The 20068-nt window shown below is 35.7% G+C and overlaps 1 protein-coding gene across 1 annotated transcript in view; it reads left to right on the forward strand.

Annotated features, from left to right (window-relative positions):
• ppp2r3a (protein phosphatase 2, regulatory subunit B'', alpha) overlaps positions 1-20068 on the forward strand; it is a 124616-nt gene that overhangs the window by 19474 nt on the left and 85074 nt on the right. Inside the window, exon 2 of the mRNA XM_087240887.1 lies at positions 2907-2974. The gene's annotated coding sequence lies outside the window, so the exon portion shown is untranslated. The remainder of the gene's footprint in view (positions 1-2906; positions 2975-20068) is intronic.

The following is a 20068-nucleotide window of genomic DNA, read 5'->3' on the forward strand; positions in this document are numbered from 1 at the left end:
TTATTTACAGTTTTTTAGGACAGCAGTATCTCCAGCAGAAAAAAAAACATCCAAAGATGCCATTTTAAATTGTAAAGAAATCAGTGTTTTAGTAAGTAATGAAGACAGCAGAAGTCAACGATTAATTTGAATTTTTTAGCCAGACCTGATATTTTTATCCAAGGTTATTTTACCGTCAGAGTCTTATACTAGCCCATGCCTACCGCATGGGTATTGCTGACAAAGAGTGTGTTTGTGTGCATGGAAATGTATTATCTCCCTCCCTGTTAAACTTGATCTAATCCATGTCCTGAAACACACCCCCTCTTCTGCTCTCACTTCTAATGCTAACGAAGTGAGTGATTCGTTTGTGAGTGAATCTCCGTTATGTCACTTAGCCGACAGTAATACAAGTTTCTGGCACTGCAGCGTCTTGTATTCATATTTCATTTACATAGTTTGCTTATTTTATTCAACAAAACTAGCATAAGCTGAGTATTTAGTGCAAGTTGGTGCTACTTTGCCTTATAGTGAATGCAGTAAGAATACTATTTATTTTTTCTTTCGTAAATAATAATGATAAAACATATTACTGACCGTTTAACTGTTTATTTACATTTAAACAGCTCCAGAAGAACAGATTTAGTAATTTGTGGAATTTTCTTTTTTTTGGGGGTGGGGGTGGGGGGATGGTCCCTTATAATTGTGGGCATATCCCTTATTTTTTTTGATGCTAGCATAAAGTGTCCTAGGCATTAGATGCAACATTTTGAGTTAAGAAAATCATTTGTTGGTAAAATTTTGAATGCCTAGAGTTCAAAATGATTTTTTTTATTTAATGGAAAATCAAGGATATCAGCCATGGGATTTCTCTAAATTTGGAACTGGAAATTGTTAAGGCATCATGCATATACATTGCTTGACTATGTTCAGGTACTCTGTTTTTTTTTTGATGCCTTATTATTTCACTTCAGACATTTAAATACATAGTTTGTTATGGATTCACACCCAGTCTGATTCAGTCAGTCCTCATGGGGTTCCTCCCTGGGTGGGTCAATAATGGCTGTAAATTGCAATTGTTTTGTGTAACTATCTTTTCAGTACCTGAAAGGAGCTTTCTTGTGAGAGCTTGTTATGAAAAGCATAAAAGGGATAGGCTTCGTGATCCTTTTGTTCACACAGAACATGCAGGTGATTGAGTCTCAAACTGTTAAAATGACCCGTGTGTAAGTCAGACTTGACTTCTCAAAATCAGACTTGATTTTGCTTTTCTCTGTTGTTTTGATTTGTTGTTAGCTTTTATATCACATGCATCTGCCAAACTAGGTCCTATCACACCGTGTTTAAAATGGGACCGGGTTATATTTGCCTTTTTACCTTTAGGTCAGGTCAACACTGAGCTCATCTATATGTTTCCAAAAATACAAACCTGAAATAGCCCCAACCTCTCTGAGGTTACTAGTTCAGTAGCTGCGCAGACAGCTTTCATCCTCAAAATAAAGACTTTATATTTAGCTGATAGAAAAATGTCTATTTTTCAGAACAATAATATCATTATTGTGTTGATATAATTTTCATTAGAATTAAGCGCATCAAAAGGCCTATCGAGATTAATGGTTAATCAGATTATTGTAATCCTAATCCAATCAGTTATTTAGCTAATGGAAATAAATTGTTGAATCTATTGTAATACTATAATCTTGACATATTGATGACAATTTTTTTAACTGGTCAAGTAATGAGAATTGGATTTATCTGTCATGAAATGAACGCTGTGATGCAAAAATGTCTTTGTTTAGTTGAATGTATAGGGATATCTGTAGGTCTGGTCAGTCTGTTGGCTGAGATAAACAAACCAAAGGGCTAAAGGCCAAGAAAAATAATCCTTAAAACTTCTGGGATTTACGCCCCTGACAAGAAAAATATATTACAGGCCACAAGTCTGCACCTACTCAATCATGATTTTTTTCCCCTTTTCATGACACTGAGTCGGGGGTGAGTTGTGGCCTTTGTGGTTTCTGCATACGTGCACACATTGAAACATATCAAACCTACTAAGTTTGGGAAGTCAGTATGTGCATTACGCAAACAGCTAAATATATCAGAGTGGCATAAGTAAGCACTTATATGTCACTACTCTGTGGAGTTTTGGAGTACAGAGTTCTTCCAAATGTCACCGATAAATTATTTTTAGTCTATTTTTATAAAAACATCCACCCAGTCTGGGTGCGCAGAAAGAATGAATCAGCAATTGTGATTTCATTTGACGCGTGTCTTAATGATGTGATGAATCATTTTTGAAATGATTTCTCCTTCAGTGCTATAGCGAATGAAGCTTTGTAATGACGAAAACAGTCACGGCAAAACCGCACATGAACTAATTTAACATTGCTCAATGTTTACGACATTTTGACTGATATCATCTGAAATAGCTTTTTTAATTACATGCCCCTTTTATTTGCTGAGTATGAAAGGATGGCGTATCGAAAAATCTGATTTAAAGGGAACACTAACACAAGAGCAGATCTAAATTGATTTTTCTCATCATGTCAGAAGCTCTCTGAGTTAAGTAGGCCAGTGATTACATTGCAAACTGGTTCCAGCGATTCACTTAAGACTAAGACTTTAATGCAGTGGAGTTGTTCTGCTTTTTCATGGTGTCATGCAGCACTGCATTGTGGGTTGAATTAGTCATTTTTTAAGGGAAAAGCAGTCCTCACACAGACTTAAGTGTACAATTTGATTATTCGCCTTAAAAAGGGCAAACAGACAAAAGAGAGGGAGGGAGGGTAAAGTGGTGCATAGTGCGTCTGCCTTTCATTTTAAAAAGCTTATTTTTTTCTCTCGTAAAAATGTCAATGTTTGGTTGAATATTAACAACACCTGTTATTCTGAACTTACTTAGTTTTGTGCTCTTTATCCGACAGGTTGGAGTATGAATTGTATCTGGACTGCAAGAGCTGCGCTTTGCTAGAGCTGTACTCAAAATATACAGGTAAGGAGCAGGAGAGCTAAAACTAATGTGGTTGTTGACAGATGTTGTTTGTTTGTTATGGTGTTAATGAAACTCTTAGAGCTCTATTTTAACGATTTAGGCACAAAGTTTAAAGTGCAAAAGCATTAAGGGTGTGTCTCAATCTACTTTTGCTATTTTAAGGACAGAAAAATTAGCTCTGCAGCTTGACGCATGGTCTAACAGGGTTGTGCTAATTCTCTTAATGAGTTATGGGTGTGTTTTGAATATAACGTTCATTAAACCAATCAGAGTCTCATCTCCCATTCTCTTTAAGAGTCAGTTGTGTCAAGCCATGGCTCATTTGCTATTTACATGGTGGACTTTGTAAGTGGAAAAACTGAACGATTCACTGGCGAGAAAACAGTTAATCAAATCATCTGCGGCACGAGGATAAAGATTGAGCCTCCTTCATTTGGCCTCTTTACTTTCTCTTTACTTTACTTTTACTCTTTACTCCTTTACTTTTGTGAATTAAAAAAACTGTGGAAACTCACTCCACTGAAGACATCCATTAGACTAAATAAATATATTTTTTTAGTTTATTAAGCGCAAAGATTTGTTCCAAAACTATTTTAAATTCAGGTCTAATTTCCAGCAAAAGAATTAATGAACAATAATAAAGATGTGTGATCATACAACTGAGTTATATCTAAACACACATCCTATTTTTATGCCCAATATGATGATGCATACGTCTCCAAATTCTTGGAATCTAAAAATCTAAACAAATCTTGTTTTTATGAAAACAAATATAATAACATTACTTACATTAAAAATGCAAATTGTCATAAATAAACTGAAAAAAACACCCAGGGATGATGAAAGGATCGAGGCTGTGGTTTTTATATTTATTTATAAAATAATGATTTTTTTGTTACATTTTATTCCTTAATTTTGCTTTTTAAATGTAAAGATATTTGTGTATTGCTGTATATCCAGTGTGTATTAAGCAATGTTTAAGCATTTGGAACTGCATAGGTGTATAACTAACACTTTGCACTGGACTCTAAACCAGCTTTTAGTTGGTCTGAAAATAGCAACACATTGCGCCAAACACTTCTTGCGCGTTATTGCACCAGGCCCATAAGTATGTGTGTGTGCGTGTGTGTGTGTGCGTGTGTGTGCGTGTGTTTGCGTGTGTTTGCGTGTGTGTGCGTGTGTGTGCGTGTGTGTGCGTGTGTTTGTGTGTGTGTGTGTGTGTGTGTGTGTGTGTCTGTCTGTCTGTCTGTCTGTCTGTCCGGTTCTAGTATTCAAACCGTTGTATGGACCAAATGTTTGTGTGTGTGTAATTTGTTTTTGTTTTATATCCCAGTGGGGACTTAAACCTGACTGCACAAAGACTTATTGGGATTTTTGTCACCATGGGGACCAACATTAAGGTCCTCATAGGTTAAAATGCTTATAAATCACACAGAATTGAGTGTTTTGTAAATGTGAAAGTGCAGATTCTTTCCTGTGAGGGTTGGGTTTAAGGGTAGGGTGGGGGAGGGGATAGAATATATGGTTTGTATTTCATCTGTGAGTCCCCACTAAGATATAGGAACAAGTCTGTCTGTGCGTTTGTGTGGTTCTGGTTTTCATCACATTATGGGGAGCAAATGTGTGTGTGGCTTTTTTTTACTGTGTATTTCTGCAAATGTAATGCCTGGAGAACATGCAGCTTTTACCTCTGCACCACTGAGCCCCAGAGGCACCATACCAACCACCTGTGTGTCTGCTCGAGCCGAGTAATTGTATGTTTTTTTTTCTGTTTTATAAGTTGTTGAGTGTAATATTTCTGACAAGGGGCCTTTTACATGCCATAGAGTAAACTGAAACATGGCATAATGACGCAGCCTATAGCTCTCGCTTCACAACGCATATTCCAGTCAGATGAAAAGGAAAACTCTCCAAAGACGTTGAATCAGAGCCATAACCTGTAAATCAAGGCGGCTTTGTGGAGGCCTCTATGTAGTCCACTTGAGTGTAGACCACTGCTCAGAAACACACATGAGTCACACTTACTGCGGTGGTAAAACAACCTCATGATCTGGCCTCGCACTCATGGGACATTCTCAAGGAGTGAGGTAAGGCCGACCCAGGAAACCTCCCAGCATTTTAGTCTTTGGATTGTTTCTCATTATGGGAAAATACTGTCACCACTCCCTTCAAGTGACGTTCCCTTTAAAAGAAAAGAGCCAGACAAAGTAATGGATTGATACTGTAGGTAGAGTTGAATGGATAGATAGAGTTGAATGTATTGGTTGAGATGAATGAATGTATGGATAGATATGAGTAGATGGATGGAAGAATAGGTAGAAATGAATAGACCGATAAGGATGGTAGACAAATAGACATGTGAATGGATGAATGTATAGATGGAAAGACAGAAATTAATGGTTTGGATGGCTGGGCTGAGGTGGATGAATTGGTAGATAGGTACATATGGATGAATGAATGAATGAATGAATTAATTAATTAATTAATTAATTAATAAACAGGTACAGTAGATATGGATGGTTTGGGTGGATGAAATGGTATACAGTTGAAGTCAGAGTTATAAGACCTCCTGAATAACAGTATTAGCCCCCTGTTTATTTTTTTCCCCAATTTCTGTTAAACTGAGAGCAGATTTTTTTCCCAACACATTTCTAAACATAATAGTTTTAATAACTAATTTCTGATAACTGATTTATTTTATCTTTGCCATGATGACAGTAAATAATATTTGCCTAGAAATTTTTCAAGACAGCTTAAAGTGATATTTAAAGGCTTAACTAGGTAAATTAGGTTAATTAGGCAGATTAGGGTAATTAGGCAAGTTATTGTATAATGATGGTTTATTCTGTAGACTATCTAAAATATATAGCTCAAAGGGGCTAATAATATTGACCTTAAAATGATTTTAAAAAAATTAAAAACTGCTTTTATTCTAGCCGAAATAAAAGAAATCAAACTTTCTCAAGAAAAAAAAATATATTATCAGACATACTGTGAAAATGTCTTTGCTTTGTTAAACAACATTTGGGAAATATTTAAAAAAGAAAAAAAAATCTGTATGTATAGATAAGTATAGATGAATGGATGACTAGTAAATGTAGATGTTTGATTGGAAATGGATGATTGGAAAATTGACTTGTTGGATTTATAGACACCACATTGTCACTGAAAGACCCCAGAATCACTGATATGCTTGAATTTGTATATTTAAAATGTGTGACTTAAAGAGAAATTTCTTTCCACTGTCCAGAATCTTTTGCATGGGTCAATCAGTGTGTGAAAGCTTCATCATGTATTAGGGCTGCACGATATTAGAAAAATCTGATATTTTAATATTTTATTTTTCTTTGATAAATATTGCTATATGAATACAGTTTCACAAGATGGTTTGAAAAGCACTATTTGATGCTTTTCTGGGGAATCTAACAGTATTCAGGTAGAGAAACTGAATAATCACAATGCAAACAAAATGCTTTTCTTACTTTTCAGTGCTTCCCACACATAGACTTTACTTGGGCGGGCTGCCCAGGTATATCAACGGCCGCCCAAGTATATTTAGTGACATTTTTTCTTAACTATTATTATCACCCTTTTAGACTTTTTATTTAAACAAACATCCGCGAGTGATTAAGAAGTGGAAAATCTTCTCTCCTTTACCTGTTTCATATTACTCGTTCTGTGTGTGCGAGAACTGTGTGTGATGACCCACAGAGTTTTCCCGTTTTTCTCTCATTTATTTCTCATTTGCTGTATATTTTATAATTAAATGATAACATATTTTATACATCTAAGAGGCTTTGGCAATACTGTACAAAATGTCATGCCAATAAAGCAACCTGAACTTGAATGAGAGATAGAGACTTGTCAGTGTGTGCACATGGCTCCTGAATAGCATAAAAGAGAAATAATGGATTTTTAAAATTTATTTTAATAGTCTTTTTTTAACATTGACCCATTGAAAAAAAAAAGTTTTAAGCAGACAATAATAAAAAATAGTGTTAAAAATCAAATTATGTTTTGTTTTTCACATATAGTTAACTATGTACTGTGGGTAAAAGGTGTGTTTCAATCAGGCCACCACCGCAAGTATATTTCAAACCTGTGGGAGTCCAAATATCCAAAAATTCTTAGAGCAAGTAAAAGTATTGTTTTGTTTTCATCTTTAGAAGAAATAAGTCAAAAGTAATTTTTTTCTTAAAACAAGCTAAATTATCTGCCAGTATGGTAAGTGAAATAATCTTGTTTTCGCTTTGAAATGTAGATATTTGGAATAGAAACAAGACAAAAATTTGATGTAAGATTTTTTTTTGCATAAATCATTAAAAATTATGTAGAAATGCAGTTATTAAATACAATTCTGTAGCTCCTGCTCAACTATAATTCTCACTTAACATTGCATAGCTTTGCGATGTGACTATTGTGGATACGCACACTGTGATATCGATGCTAAAACAATATATTGTGCTGCCCTAACCTGTGGTCAACAAATATTTATTAAGCGAAGGTGTACTGGCCCTTTTATCATGCAGTACTAGGCAGTTCGTATTGATTTGTTAAGTAATTGAATTCTCATTTAAGTAATTGATGCCTGATTTCTGAACTTTGTTGATTTACACCACACACTCGGTTTCCTCTGCACTCATCTATGAAAGCAGTACTTATTCCAACAGCAAAAGACAGTGAATATCAAACAGAATTAATGGCATTATTTTATTACAACATTTTGTCATAAATCATGTTGAAAACCTTTGATAAAGCACATGCAGATTCTTGTACTCTTGTTTTTGTCACAGCACTATGAGTTTTCCTGTTTATATCACAAGTTTGCTGCACTGCTTTGCTTGCTGGGTAGGGGCACTTGTGCTGAAATATTGAGAGCATGGATCATGAGAAACAGTGCCAGCTGAAATACCAAACTTTTCTTTTAATGAAAGACTGTGCTAATATTTTATAGATGTGTCTGACTCGCAGCCATAGACACATTTCTTTGGGAAAAAAGTCCAGGTGTTTTCACTTAGACCTGTCTAGACCTCAATACATTTTTTTTTAAACAAAAGCAAGTTCTGAGGTCTCTGCTCTGTGTAATTTATTGTGCAATAATGCATGATGGGAGTAAACCCAGTGTAAGGATGGCGTTTGTGAAGCCTGAGTGAAAACACAAGCATGTGGTTGGAGACTATGACTATGCCTGTCATTTCTGATTGAGTCGAGCACCAGCGGCCCACAGTGATGCGCCTGAAGCACGTCTCCATGTAGCCCCATGGGTTTTGAGGGATAGCAATGGTAATATTTTTCCCTGAAACATAGTTGGCGGACAACTTTGTTTTTGCTTTTAATGGTTTTATGTAACCATTGCTAAGGCAAATTAGCATCATTTTTGTTGCAGGGCAAATGACACATGATGCAACCACATTCATTTCAACATTATTGCATTCATTGCTGCTGTTTTTTTTTAATTGACCTAGAGCATGCATGTAATGGGGGTGTTTTGGGTCTGTCAGACTAATAGATCACAAGTCTCTCAGTAAGAACGTCATGCTCTGCTTCATTTCCGCTCTCCTAAATCACTCCAAACTCCAGAACAAATATATAGTGACTCCAAACTGCAGACGCTTTCAGCCAGAATCTGCAGACTGACCCGCTCCTACAGTTTTGACCAGCCCTCGCTATTTTTGAGTCTTACTCAGTGTTGGGAAATTACTAACTAAATGTGGCAGCATTACTAACATGATTACATTTTTAGTAGCGTGACATTAGGTCAGCTGTCTCAAAACAAAATAGCTTTTTTCAGCAGCAGGAGTGTGTAGTAAAGCATCCCTCATGTAAATAAACAGATTTCAGTGCATAGCATTTAGTTATTTACTGGTTGGTTGTATATGATTAGTTCCATCCATCCATCCATCCATCCATCCATCCATCCATCCATCCATCCATCCATCCATCCATCCATCCATCCATCCATCCATCTATCCATCCATGATCTGTGTTCAATGTTTATATGCTGGTATTAATAGTTAAATGTTAAGGTTATATATGTGTTTACATTTTTGTTGTGTTTAATAAAGAGATTTAAATGTGTGTGTGTGTGGGGGGGGGGGATGGGGGTGGGGGACGGTGGCGCAGTAGGTAGTTCTGTCGCCTCACCGCAAGAATGTCACTGGTTTGAGCCTCGGCTGGGTCAGTTGGCATTTCTTTGCATGTTCTCCCTGCGTTCGCTTGGGTTTTCTTTGGGTGCTACGGTTTCCCCCGCAGTCCAAAGACATGCGGTACAGTTGAATTGGGTAAGCTAAATTGTCCGTAGTGTATGAGTGTAAATGGTTATTTCCCAGTGATAGGTTGTGGCTGGAAGGGCATCTGCTGTGTAAAAACATATGCTGGATAGGTTGGTGGTTCGGCTGTGGTGACCCTGATAAATAAGGTACTAAGCCAAAGAATAAAAGCTAAAGAAGAATGAATGAATGAAATAATTAATAAATTAATGAATGAATGAATGAATATTGTATTGGTTGTATTTAGTGTTGATATGTTTTCTGCATAGACTGTAGCAAACATTTTTTTGTTTGTAAGAATATATGATGACTACTTTTTAAGCATTACTTGTAAATTGTGGTATTGCAAAAGTAAAGCTGCAAGATACCCATTATTTAAAGAAGTCTTCCCAACACTGGTCATTTGAAGCTGCTCTATCTAAACATGCAACACTATAATGACACTAACTGAAGCTCTGCCAGTTCTTCCTTTGACTTTGAGGTTTGAGAAGCAGCAGCAGCGCTTGGATTTGCTGAAGGCAAACCACACTTCTCTGTTACAAAGTGAAGTTTAAAAGTGAGCTGTCTTCTCTGAGAGTGGCTTGTGACGGGAGGGAAGTGGAGCCACCCTGTCTCTGTCAGACAGCTGAGGATGGATGTGTGAAGCCTGTGCGTTCTCTCTCTCTCTCCTGCATGACATGACCTCGACTCTTCAGACCTGATCTGAGGATCACATGCTCCAAGACAAAACTAAGAATAGATTACAAACACTTCGCCTTTCATTAAGTAGTTTCATTTAGGGCGGAGCTTGTGGACTAAATTGGTCAGTTAGTGGTTGGTATTTATTTTGGCGGTACACATAATTCACTTTAGTTAGCACACACAACTTAGCACACTGTATTCTTAAGCTTTTCAAGCTTAAATTGATAGGCAACTTAAAAATGTTGGGTAGGGTAACAAAACCAAGGTGTAGGTAAATTATTCTTAACATTAAAGGAGATTTTTGTGAATTTGTAGTGCTTGGTAATAAAAAAAAAAATAAAAAAAAATTATGGTCATCTTTGACCAATGCTAGCTCAGATCAGAAGTGCCTAAGATTGAACTGTTTGAAAAAATAAACAAGAAATCTGTCCCTACAGACAGACAAAAAGTTGGCAAAAAGATCAAACTTGTACATGGTAAAAATAGCTAAATTGTTTATTTATTAACAATTTTTTGTTGTCTAGACATTTTTAAGCAAACTTTTTTGGCGTTTATTTTGGCATTTTGGCAATAAAAGCATTTTAAAAGAAGATTTCTGGTTAATCATTGAAGCACATTAGATAAACAGTGCTATAATTTTCATATTTCACATATTGGCTAAATTGTCTACCAATAATTGTTTTTGCTCTTGAAATGTTTTTAGAATAAAAATGTATTCCAGTATTTATTGATACTGTAGCATAACAAGCAAATTTGTAAAGGCTGCCTTTTTTTTCATAAAACACTAAAAGTGCTATCGGGATGGCACAATAATTAAAATAATAGTTTAACCAAAAATCAAAAATTTATTTTTAATGGGTTAGTTCAACCAAAAATCTCTCCTGTCTCTTCTGTTGAACACACACACACACACACACACACACACACACACACACACACACACACACACACACACACACACACACACACACACACAAAAGGAATTCTGAAGAATGAAAAAGCAGAAAAAGAAATAGCAGCCTTTAACATAAAAAAAAATAATAATAATACGGATGCCAATGGCTGTTTTTTTCAAACATTCTGCTGTATATCTTCCTTTGTGATCAACAGAAACTCATACAGGTTTGGAACAAGTTAAAGATGAATAAATGATGTAACAGTTTTGCGTGAACTTTTTTTAATACTAACCTTCAGACCAATCAGTTTGTACTGACTTTCTTTTCTTCAACAGAGCAAGACTATTCAAGGACTATTGTTTCAGCTAAAAATCCTCTTTAAGTAGTTCTTCTTTAAATAAGTAGTTCTACAGGGATAAAATAAAGTCACGAAAGTCATACTAATTTGGAATGGCGTGATGATTTAGCCATTTTACAAATTTAACCTTTAATTACCTGCATTTATTGTACTGTAGATGGCATCGAAGGTAAAATGGTAAAATACTAAGTAGCTAAACATCTTATCTACCTATAAAGTTGGGTTTGATACAATTTCCCTCTCAGATTTCCCTTTATAGTTAAAAAGCGACCGTTTCGACATGGAAACAAGCTTGTAAAGCGAAGCTCCGCCCAATATCATCAGCATTAGAGATCTGTTGGCCACACATTCCAACAGAGTCGAGTCTCATAATAAAACATAACACCGGCACCACATCTCAGCCCTGCACTGTGGCCAACATATCCTGCCATTTATATGATTGTTTTCCTCACTTCACTATGCACAGGAACCACGAAAAAAATCATCCAAATCCTTAGACATATCAACAATCACCTGTCATGCAGCATTACCTTATATATTTGTTTCATCATAGCTTCTGTTCACTTTAAAAGAAAGAGTGTGCAACTTTCATTTACAGTAAGTGACACTAAGGTAGAAGTTTGAGATCGTTTTAGTATTACTTACTGTATATTTGATAATGGCTAAATGTTTTAGATGATGATATATGCTCATTAGGTGAAAGGAGCTTTACACAGAGACTTGACAGTAATGAGTCCTCTGATGAAGACATATGTCTCTCATAAAATCAGGGAAGTGCTTTCCAAGAATAGAACAGTTTATGGCTCCATCTGAATTAAAGTATCAGTGATAATACTTGGGCAACTGAGATCTCCTCTGAGAACTCCAGTAGAAAATTATGATCAGCCAGCTGCCTTCAATATGAGACTTTTACTCTTTACTGTCATTCTGAGAGACTGTTGCGCAATTATGCTTGAATTAAAATACAAATTATATGGTTTCTTACTACATTCGCATAGCGCACACATAGATCTAAATCTGCTCTGTGAGTTTAAGTTGAATTGAATTTCAGCACATACCCACTGAACTTTGGGTTTTTTAACTTCTTATTAAACTGTTGGGAAATAATATAATAAATAGCAAACTGTAAATGTGGTTTTGCTATAATCAAGTGTGTTTATAATTAGAACAATACATTTAAATAATATGGTAAGAAATACAATCTTGTAATGTAAAGTAACAAAAACAAGTTCTTTTGTACAGCTAGAAAAAAAAATTAAGCAGTCAAACTGTAGATGAATTCAACTAATTAAATATTGGAATTTCCCATTTGAAAATGGTATAGTATATACCATATTTATAGTGCTTTTTGCAGCTCATATTGTTTAATTAAGGCTTTACAAAAAAGAAAAAAAATAATAAAAAAATAAGTTATGGCTGCAGTGTGTCTATTTGAAAGTTTCATCAAAACCTTGACTGAAAGCCATTATGCAGTTTTATCTTTATAGTCAAACTAGTTCATAGAAAATCATGGCAGTAGGCAGACCCAATCTGCTCTGTCTTTACCATAATGTATTGCAGTAAATGTATAATTATTGGCTGCAACACTCTTATTAAATATCATAACAGTTTTACGTTTTGACTGCCAGTGATGAATCAAATTTTCATACACATTAATTTAAACTGAGAGTTAGAGCGTTTTATGTCCTATAAATTACTGACAAGTTTTTTTTTTCTTGTAATGTTAAGTAATTAATAAAACTAAAACTAAAAAATTCATTGACATGGACTTAAATTCTAAAATGAAATCAAAATATTTAAATGTACAAATATATTTAAATATAATTATAAAAGTTGTTTTGCTGACAAAATTGTCCCAATTTTTAATTGTTTAAAGACATAACTAAAGAACAAAACAATACATCTGTGTTACATCTACATCTGTTGTTCAAACTGCTTGAACTGATGAGCCGAATCAACACAATTTTTGAGTTGTTTTAGGGTCAACTTAATTGTTTTATCTTCAATCCACAAATATTTGCAAAAGCAATTAAGTTAATTGATTTATATTGGGACAACATAAAGGAATTGTGTGAAACCTGACATTTTATACAGTATATGTATATTTTGCTGCTTTACATACTTTAATTGTCCCAAATGTTTTAAAGTATATTTAGTTCCAGAGGAAAAAAGCTATTTTAACTAGTGCCACGAACAGTGTGAATTGTTACCTTTCCAATGATGTCATGCACCTTCAATTTCCTGTTTGATTTTTTAGAAAGCACACCAAAGATGCTTTAATACTGTTTGTTGTGCATTTTATTACACTGCCTGGAACCTTAAAACATATTTAGTATGAAAAAACAGTGCTGTTTCTCCATGTGATCATGACCAGAAGAATATGCAAGGATGTAAATAATTCACATCATGACATCATCAAACTACACCTTTGTTTGTTGTGAATATGCACACTTTAGTGGTGTAAAACTGAGTATTTAAACGAAAGCTAAAATAAGAAAATGAAAAGTTTATTTAAAGTAATAACTAATACTGTGAAGCAGTGGTTCTCAAAGTGGGGGTCGGGACCCCTTGGGGGGTCATGAGACAATGAGGAAGGGGGTTGCTTGGCGATTTCCAAAAAATCTACATTTTATTAAACAATAAGAATTACCATAATTTATCTATAACCTACTGGAGAACAAAATAGTTATAGTAACATTGTATACATGTTAATAATAAACATCAAAAAACAACATGCAACTAAATAAGTCATCAGCCTTTCAAAATGTTTTGTTTTTGCGACCCCAGCCGTGATTGCATTATATTAAAGACATAGCAACGGCATCAGACATTGATTTTATGGCACCAAGTTAAACTTTCTGGCACCATTACGGCATTAAAATAAATACAGACCACAACTGAACATGGAGAATGGTCTCTGAGTGGTGTTCTACAAAAATAAACAATGAATAGACTTGGGCCTATTGGTATTTGTGCACCGTTGTGTGCAAGGTGAGAGGATGTTGGGGTTTGCGAGTAACTGGCATTGTTATTATGGGGGTCGCAGGCTAAAAAGTTTGAGAACTCCTGCTGTTAGCTAATAATGTGACATATATTGCATATACTCCACTAGTGGTACCAGTGGATTTGTCAGCATCATCTAACCCAGGCTCAATCTGATTATGTACCCCTATATACATTTCTTGAGAGAGCAAAATATATCTTAGGAGCTACGTTTTTTTTGCAGTTTTTGTTTTTGCGATTACACCAGAGGCCGCTGTGTGCACTTTTTCGTACATGTCGAGCTACTGGACAAACTGGTAACAGTGCGAATGCTGTCCATATGGAGGTAAGCGGTCAGCGGGTAAGCGAGAAAAGGAACAGCGTCATATGGGCATGGGATGATAACCGGTTTTTAAGGTATACCGCGGTTTGGCAAAAGTTAAGGTTTTACAACCGCCATTTTCTGAAATGCTGTTCCTACAGTATATGTACAGGGTTTTTTTTTCATGTTTTTTTCCGACTATTTTACATAGTTTTTAGGGCAACAGTATCTTCAGCAGAAAAGGATTCCCTTCATCATAAGCCACTGTTCCTAAATATTTTTAAAATGTTTCTTAAAATAAAATATATTGACTTCAATGGAGAAAAAGTTGTTTTTTAGTACCTAGACAATTTAACACATTTTTTAGAGTAGTACAATACTGTGATACAGTGAAACCGTAATATTTTATTCAAGATTATCATATCTAATATGAGGTCACAATCTTATAGCGGCCCATGCCAAGCATCATACCACCCCGTATTGTTCGTTTTAAAGACAAAATGCAGCCATACGTAGCTCTGGCTACATAATTCACAATCTCCAGATGCATATAGGGCTACGTTTTCAGAATGACCCCATGCTGGCATCATCCTTCTGACTATTTTAGCACACCCATTATCAGCAAAACCTTTTATAGCTACTGCTCCTGGTTTAGTTTTCAGTGATAATTGGAAGTGCTAATGAAATAAGTGCTTTCAGTGGTAATCATATGTGCAGCACATGCTAACCCTCTATCAGCCATCATCTCATTAAATGGACTATATCATAGCAGCTCTCAGCAAATACAGCTGGGTCTGCTGGATCACGGAAGCTCAGATGATTTATTCGTTTTTAGGGTGTCTCAGTGTCTCATAATGGAGCATCTAAGTTTGGGACTTCCTGTCCAGCATCTTTGTTTACACCATGTCTGACCTGTCCCAGATGCAGACTGGACTAAAACCTTTCTTCGAGCCATTTTTCAGTTGGACTCTTTTGTTTACCCTATGCAAGTATGTGTTTTAATATGGTAACTTGGATGGAGGGACAATTTATGGCCTATCTGGTCTTCTCTGTAGTACAGCGGGGATGTTGGGGCTCCTTCTCGGGAGTCACATGATCTGGAGCAAATGCAGCTGCCACGCACAAACCCTGCCTGGTTTCACACTCTTATTTCCACACAGTCTACTAGTCTTAACCACAAGAGACGATTATGTGCTAATTACACCTACTGCAGCTTCTCAGTCATTGGATTACGGAGGGGTTTCATTTTTGGCGATGGCCATAAACACGTTGTCCTCCTGAAAGTCTGCCTAAAGTCTCATGATGTTTTGAGTTGCAGCAGCACCTGTGTTTTATTTGTGCAGCTTTATGAAGCATGAGCAGAGCTAATCGCATTGCTGAAGTTAGCAAAACAGACGCCTTCTTTAACTGCGCCAGACACGATCCGACTTATGAGAGAACTGCGTCCTTTTTAAGTCATTACTCACATTTGTAGCATCTGGACTAAGCGTTCCTGGTTGGCGCAACAATATTTGCATTATGCAGCGCGCCCCTGGCATATTAATCAGACGGCAGAAGTAAGGTAACGACTGCCCGCTCTACAGAAGATGAATGGCTGTGAGACATGACATCTGTGGAAATGTGCTAATTCACTGTTTGCACAGATCCTCCAAGACTAGCGAGAGAAAATAAAGCAGATGTATGGGGTGTCGTGGCTGACCCATCAGTGTGTTTTAGAGCAGGTGTTTCCTGGCTCCTTCTGGAGGAGCACATGAGCAAGATACTTGCTTTGTCTGTCATGGGAAGTCATTGCTCATTCCACTTGAGGTTAGTTGCTTGTTGAAAAGTGCGCTACTTTTGCAAGCAACCAGACTTGCAAATTGTGTATAATGTACAGTAAAAAGTTAGTCAATTTAAATTAAACAATGGAACAGAGTCACATATGGAACACAAAACAACTGAAGAGGTCCCACTTTACATCAAGTGGCCTTGATTATTATCTATATATTTAAATGCATAATTTGTTACAAAGCTTTTATCGTTATACTTGCATTATAAAAAATATATGCACATATTTGTGTTCTGTAATTAAAAAACAAAATTAATAGCACCGTAAGTGTAACACAATATAAATACATTGTACATTGTAAGTAGCTTGTAGTTAAGGTCACTTAAAGGTCCCATACAGTGCTTTGAAATATGCATTTTTATTTGATGTTTAACGTAATCTCAATCAAAACATGGAATGAGGGTGGGACATAGTGTAGCCCCTTTCCTTTTTTAAAAAATAGCCAATAGTGTTTTGTTTTTATCACCGCTCTGCCAGTTAGAGTGATTGAGTTCGAAGTGCATTCAATGAAAAGCAAATGAGAAGCATCCTGAAGGGGGCGGGGCTTGTCAGATACTAGAGAGCATTTGATTAGGTATGATTTGATGAGAAACTGTATTTTGAGTTGACGTGAAAAAAATTCATTGCTCCATAGGCAGAAGTGACAAAAAAGCTTTACAAGTTTATATCAGTTTTATATCTTCCTAATGGAACTTTAGTCAATGTTTTGGAGCATACTAGCCTAGACATCATAAAAACCAACAATACTGATACTAACATTTAAAAAACTTTATTTTAATTTCATGGGACCTTTTCACATAAAATTGGACCATTTATTTATTTAATTTTTTTTGCTGTATTTCTTTATTTATTTAATATTACGTAACCAGGGTTTCTAGAAAACGTGTATGAATACAAGTAGAGCTTGCTTGTTTTGACACAGTAATTAAAATATTTTTCTAAAATATAATTTTTAAAATTATTAATATATAATTGTGTTATTAAATGTATTCATACTATTCAATTATAATTATTTTGGTAGGGCAAATACAACTCTTTTCCATCTGGGCCATTTGAAAAATTCCTTTGTGTTTCGCCCTTCATGAGTCTAAAATTTCATTCATAATGGTCTTAAAATGTCTTAAAAAGTTTTAAAGTTAACTTGGTGAAACCTCCAGAAACCCTAATAACCCTTTTTTTCAATTGTTACAGGACTCAATGCTAGGGATTTTTATTTTTATTTATGCTAGCCTATGTTTATGTTTATGTTATTCTCATGAATAGCAGATGTTGAGACATATATTTGAGATTGCAAATTACATCTCACAATCATTTGATGTAGCAGTAACTGCTAGTCTAATAAGTACACATTTAAAACGTTATTAAAGGCAAGTGAACAGAATAAGCAAACCTCATGCAGTAGCACAAATAAATTCAATAACAGAGAGAATAAGAAGAATACAAATTAAACAGTGCTCTACGTTTTTCAGTTTTGTTCAAGTACAAAAGTACACAACAAAATGTGAAAAGTTTTTTTTTGTATAATTAATCTACAAAAGGTATTCAGTTAAGCAATAAGTGAAATATCTGCACTGTAAGACCTAATGCTTGGACCTAATATAATAATACACATCAGTTTACTTAGTTATTAAACTTAAGACATAACTAACTGTTTCTTAGGATACATGTTGTTACTGTAGCATTATCTTTATTGCATATGAATTTCTCCATTTAGGAGCAAGACGTTGCAAAGGACAGGTAATCTGCAGGGCTGTACATAATCTACATGTAAAGCTAGTGCCTTCAGTACCTGTGCTTGAATGGTTTAAAATCACTAAAATGTTTAGTGGGCTTAAAGGGTTAAAAACTGTCCTGAGTGTCTTTCATGCTGACCCTGGACCAATGGAAAGCTTTAAATAAATATAATTTGTTAAAATTGTCTACAGCTGCACATTGGCGCAGTGGGTAGCGCTCACAGGAAGAAGGTCACTGGTTGGAGCTCCGGTTGGGTCAGTTGCCATTTCTGTGTGGAGTTTGCATGTTCCCCCCGTGTTCGCATGGGTTTCCTCCGGGTGCTCTGAGTGCAAAGACATGTGCTATAAGGGAAATGGGTATGCTAAATTGTCCATAGTGTACGTGTGTATGTCCTTGTCCTCCAGATCGGGGGTTGAGCGTTGGGCTAATGACCCGTCTCTAAAAATTAGATGTTATGAAACACCAACATGGTGCTGCTAAATATCAATTTCGATATAAATGGCTCTGAGAGTAAGAGTACATATAAAACTGCCATAATTGTTGCTAAAAATGTAGCTTTGCCGTAAGCGAAATAAGTGTAAAAGCTGTTTAAAATAAAAGCTAGTTTGTGTTTTTATTAATATTTAACAATGTTACTGTATTTTTGATCAAATAAGTGCAGTTGCAGTAAGAATTCCAAACATGAAATATGGAAAAAAGTCTTTTTTTAATCTAAAAATATTATGATAATTATCATGTCTGCGTATTTTATAATTTCAGATTTTTTGAAATAGATGAAAGTTTTTATTCTTCATCTCTGTATTGCCGCTGTGTTGTTTTCATGTTTTCAGATGGGTTATAGCCAGGGTGGAGTCTCACAATGTTGAAACTATTTGTTTTGGGATTGCAGGATGACCTCATTAAATAAAAACAGATAACAGAGTAGGGAAAAGACTAGGAATTGTTGATTATAGTTTGTTTCTTATATATATTTAGATGGTGTTGACGTGCCACTGCATGCCAGTTGAGAGCAATCGGGCAGCGATAAGGCTTATCAGAGAAAGATGGCAGCACTCTGTAGATGTTTTATGTGTATTTTTACAGTTCTGCTGTTTGTATCTGGCTGTTAAGATCTGTCAGGAAGTGGTCCCGACTCCCAGAGCAATCCAGTGTGGAATAATGGTCGTCCAGCTCTGCCCAGAATTCCTGGAGCTGCAGTGATAATTGATCTCTAATAGCTCTGACGCTCACACACTGATGTGGCCATAAATAAAGCAGACATTTTTAGAGCGTCGTCTCTGCTCTTCCTGTAAATTTGCTCGATTTCCCTCAAGAACTGACGTGGAGAATCATGGATTTTATCGATGTCTCTCGAAAGCGTCCAGTTTCTTCAGAGGCGGTTAATTAGAAGGTGAAAATCATCACTAATGGCCTTTTAAGGACAGATCTTTTTAAGTGCAGGTGTAAGTCCTTTTCACCCTGTCTTTTATGTTCAGTGTTTGATTTTTACACTAATGATGCTTCGGTAGATTGTAGGTGTCAGTCCTTCGCAACTGATTTTAAAAGGTCTGCCATGCTTGAGTGAGATTCTCATGGTGCTTTCCTTGAGACATGTAGCTTGGAGGACATGAAAGTCTTTCTTCATGCTCAGAAAGCTAAATATGACAGTAAATGGAGCCGTCCTGATTGGCCATCTCATGAGGAGACGAGAGGTGATCATGTTGACGCCTGCTTCTCATGTGACCCTGTGGAACTAGTATCTGGTCAGGTCAGGGTCAATTTGTCACAGCGATTATTTTTCTTCTGAGAAAGAGCTGGTGCTGGTACTTGGTACTGGAACCTATTTTTCTGTTGTTGGCCATTCTGCTCTGTGTTGTGATGAAAAGTGCTACATATACATTCTATACAATGTTTTTTTTTTAATATGTATTCATAGTTCATTATAGTAGATGATAAACCAGTGACAAATTATTTTTGAATGGCTTTAAAAGCATGCAATGGACTTTCACTTTTAGTTTTTTTATTTGTGCTAGTTTGTATTCATT

Source organism: Danio rerio, chromosome 2 (assembly GCF_052040795.2).
Source record: "Danio rerio strain M-AB ecotype USA chromosome 2, GRCz13ab, whole genome shotgun sequence".
Taxonomy (NCBI): domain Eukaryota; kingdom Metazoa; phylum Chordata; class Actinopteri; order Cypriniformes; family Danionidae; genus Danio; species Danio rerio.